Source organism: Frankliniella occidentalis, unplaced genomic scaffold, assembly GCF_000697945.3.
Source record: "Frankliniella occidentalis isolate FOCC.00 unplaced genomic scaffold, Focc_3.1 Scaffold89, whole genome shotgun sequence".
NCBI classification, from domain to species: domain Eukaryota; kingdom Metazoa; phylum Arthropoda; class Insecta; order Thysanoptera; family Thripidae; genus Frankliniella; species Frankliniella occidentalis.
The window spans coordinates 103,628-108,255 of record NW_026267218.1 but is presented as its reverse complement, the minus strand read 5'-3'; positions in this window follow the sequence as shown (position 1 = coordinate 108,255).

Genomic DNA, 4,628 nt, shown 5'->3' with positions numbered 1-4,628 from the left:
TGAATTAGCCCCTTGACGGCCTTCCAATCAGAGCCCGCCCCCCATGCCCCCATTCCGTCGCCGATAGGCAGTTCGAGACGGGACGACGGGGAGAAACAAAAGCTTGATTTGTCCCCCGGGATGACAACGCGGGGCGTGGCGGGGCGTGGCGGAGGCGTAGGCCGGATGGCGACGAGGGCCCGCTGTGAATGGGATGGAGGTAGTGGCGGAGAAGGGACTGATTTCTGATAGAACAATGCGGCGCGCTTACTCCAAATCACCCTCTCGGAGCACTCGTCCCCGCTGCTGCTGCTGCTGCTGCTGCTGCTGCTGCTGCTGCTGCCTCATCGCCGCGTCTTCCGCCGTGTTTTCTCTGTTTTCCCTTCCGCGTATTGTCGGGAAGGCCCGTCCCGTCCCCACTGCTTGTTATTTCCGTGTGGGAGCTGGAGAGGTGGGGGAGGGGAGCGGGGGAAGTGCCACCGCCGCCACCGCCCGTCGCTCTCCGATCAAAGTGAATGGCAATATGGCGAGAGGGATGCCGAGGGAAGCGCCGGGTCGGGGGCGGGGGAGTGCTGCTTCTGCACTCCACAGGCAAAACAACTCGATATCAATTGCCAAGAGTGAGGCGGACGGGGAGGGGGAGGGGGAGGGGGGCTGGCCTGGAGGCTGCCTATGAGACCGCCGGCAGGTGACGGACCGCGTTGTTGTTGTGTATGGGCATTCTGTGCTGCATGGGGCGAGCGGCGCCCTTGCCACAAGATTTGGGAATAGTAAGGAAAATAAATTTCGTATTTTGTGCTTGTCGGTCCGACGCCCTGGGTCCCACCCCCACGGCTTGGTGACCGCCACCAGTGTGGCCCGGGGTGCTGTATGCTTGTCGCACCGCTGCTGTCCTGGGGGGGGGGGGGGGGGGGCTCCGGAGGCTGTGCTCTCGCGATAAAGCATGGCGCTCCCGCGCGGTCACCGGGGTAGCTCCCCGCGGCCCGGCCCGGGGCCACCGCAGCCGGCGGCGGGGTGAGGCCGGCGGGCCCCGGCTGGGGCGCGCACACCGCACGGGGGTGACAACTACACCGATTGTGCGCCGCGGGGCGGGCGGGCGGGCTCAGCCAGGCTCTGGGCAGGTGGTGGGTAGGCCGGCCCGCCGAGCGCAGCCGTCCTACCCTCCGGCCTACCTCCCCGGGCGCTAGTGGCTGAGCGGCCCCCGCCCTCGCCTCGTCCATCACTCAGCAGCAGCAGCCGATATACATTGTTTCGCAACGAGTGGAGGACAATGGCGCGGTCCCCACGCGCTGACAAATCACCTGTCCGTCCGATTGTCTGTCCCCCGAGGTCTGTCTGTCGGTCCGTCTGTCGCGCCCGCCCCCTTGTCGGCCCCATCGCCTGTCAGTTGAGTGTAATGTACTGCTCGAAGCCCAAACGGGTGGTGTGAGAAACACCGAAATAAAATTGAGTCTTGAATGTAACTCCTAATTTTTTTTTCTCCGCAACCGAACCCCGCTTAACTTTTTGAAGTAAAAACAGTAATGAAAACAAAACATTCGGAAATAATTTTAAACAGAACACACTTGAAACAAATCTTTAGACGTAAAGGGCCATCCTGGGCTCCCCGCTCGGAGGGTCGTCACCACCGGCGGCGGCGGCGACGGCGGCCGGGAGCGTCGCGTCACACTCCACACCGCGCTGCTGTGTGACACCGACAGGCTCGCTATGCCCCGATGATGGCGACAAAAAACGAGCACTCGTCCACCCCGCGCTGTGCCCCTCCGCCCCCCTCCTCCACCACTCCCCGCTCCGATCAGCCGCAGCCCCGGGCCCAATTACATCCCCGTGTGCTATCACATTATGCAGCCCCCGCCCCGCCGCCCGCTTGGCGCCGTTTAGACCGGAGCCGCATCGAAAACAAATCACACGCCCCGTTCTGTTTTATGGTGGCGCGACGCGGGGGTGCGGTGCGCGCGGCCATCGGGGCGGGCTGCGTGGCCGCCGGTCATGGCGGACAGGTGTTCTGCAAATATAATGGGGCGATATGCAGCCGCTCGCGGGCCGCGTGTGAGTGTATGCAAGTGGCCTCATCTCCATACGCGGGGTGGTGGTGGGACTCTGTGTGTGAGAGAAGGGGGAGGGAGGGGAGGGGAGGGGACGACTATGTGCTGGCTGCTGCTGATCGCGAGAAGTGTCGCGACCCCGTGATATATATTAAAAGTGTTAAACACACAGCAATAGTCATCGATTACCCTGCTGCTCCCCCGAGTGGCCCTCTCTGCTGGTCTTCCACCCCCCCCCCCTCCTTTCCCCTTCCATCTATTACGCTCTCTCTCTCTCTTCCGCGGCAGCACAGCCTCCCCCTTGCCTGGATCTGTGTGGACCGCGGTGGTCCGGGATATGAGATTATATGAATAAGCAGTAGCAGCAGAGAGTGTTGATCTGATCAATATTCATGAATCGATACACGCCAGCCACCACACGGCCAGCCCCTCCGCGCTGACACCTCCGAGTCACAATATTGATTTGCGGCAATATGTGAGTGCAGCCCGACCGGGCCGGTGTCAGTGTGTGTGAATAAGCCGGCCACCCCCGTTTTGTGATGATGCGGGTTAGTGGGGCTCGCTTCCGTTGCATATCGGAGAGGGGGAGAGGCGCCCGGCACGTAACACACTGAAAAAAAAATAGTGAAAGGCGGAACTAGGCCACTTCAACCCCTTATATTGCTTTTATCTCTACGGGACACAGTTTTTGTCCCCCCCCCCTTTTTATTCATTTTTGCGACCGAACAACCGCATGAGCAGCAGCAGGAACGGCAGCAGCAGCAGTGGAAGCAGCGCCCTGCACATGCATTATTGCGATGACGGCCCCGCGGTCACACACATGTAGTGTTGCGGGGGGGGGGGAGGAATTCCGCGCCATCGCCTGAAATGGGTCAACAATGAGGGATCGGGCTGCGTGCGGATCGCGTTGTGTTGCAGAGGGAGTGTAGTATTCGCACGCGGACCCTCGGGCTTCGCTGATTAATTTATTGGCCGTGAATCATGAGCGGCCCCAAGAGCAAGGTCAGTCGGGGCGGAGCAGGCGGAGTGATACAAGCGTTGCAGTCGGGGCGGGGCGGGGCGTTCCTGTATCGAGCAGTACAGCCAGGCGGGGTGCGGCGCTGCTTGCGGCCGACAGACGTAATGATGGAGTGCCAGGGCTGCTGCGAGCTGGATACACAGTAGTATAGTATAGTGGCGGGTCCAGTAATACAGGGTTGGTTGTTGGGGGGGGGGGGGTAAGCGTCGGTCACTGCCTGCTGTTTTTGTTTACTCTGCGAGCCGCTCGCTGGCTGCTCTCGCCAGAGGCGGTAGTATAGTTATTTCGCCCTGTGGTGCCATAGGCCTACCCGACGGGGACAGCCAGCAGACAGCTAGTCACCCTCCGCTCCGCGAACAGACAGACACGGTGACGCTGACGCACAGGTGGTGGTGGTGGTGGTGCGGCTGTGCCCAGCAGGATTTTCGCCCCCTCCTCCCTCCCCCCGCATCGCCCCCCAGCAGCAGCGCCGCTTTGAAGGGCCGGCTGTAGGTGTGACGTGTCGCGGGCCGCTTGTCTGCCCCTGGCGTGATAGGCAGCCCCTCCAGCGCCGAGGCACACATTGATACTGCGGCCTGCCCGGCCTGCCTGCTGGATTTATGGCCAATGGTCTCTCTCTCTCTCTCTCTCTCTCTCTCTCTCTCTCTCTCTCTCTGCCTGTCTCGCTCATCCCCTGCGGCAGAGGTCGCACCGCTGCGGCCCGCCCCCACACCACACCCCTATACCCGCTCGGTGAGAGGTTCACGGCGCACGCTAACTGTGACGATGAAAATGAACCTTATTCTTAAATAGTGTCTCTGTACACGCTTAAAAGTGCAGGTCGTCCGAATTGAGAATGTGCGCTTTTCCCACCAAGTGGTTCGCAAATCCCACCAGGTGCATCGCAAATCCCACCACGGCCAGAATTCCATCTGATTCGCTGCATTTTTCCCTCCCCACACGACTTGGTGGTTGTATTTGGTAGTTTATCGCATGGTTGTTGGTGGTATATGTGACCTCGCGTGTTTGTGGCGGGAAACGTGATGGTTGTTGGTGGTTTTTGTCACCTCGCGCGTTTCCATGCCTTTTATGTTTTTTCTAGCGTATTCCTGAGTGGCAGGCAATCGTCGGCCTCATGAGGCAGTGTGGAATTTGTGTCTAGCACCCAGGTGAATAATTAGAATGACATTTATAGCGAGACAATCATATCCCAGCCAGAAACGTCGTATCGATATTCCGTCGAATCGACATCGACTTGTCGAAAAATTCATCGTTTCGACGTATTTTTGGACCTCTGGTACGACCAACGACGTCGAAATGACGGCGTTACGACATGCCATTTCTGGCTGGGATATTATACCAACTTTACATGTATTCTCTGCACTCCATCTTATTGCAGTATACTGTTATATATAACAGTGAAGATTTCAGGACTGATTTCGGATTTTATTTTTACTCTCGAAAATTAAAGGTATCCATGAAATATGAACCCACTCCAAATCTGGGCTCTGTAGCTCAAATGGTTTAGGAGATATGAATTTTTAAAGTTTTGACGCAAAAATAGCAATTTAAAAAGGAGGTGTAGGTGTCACTCTATGAATATGTGC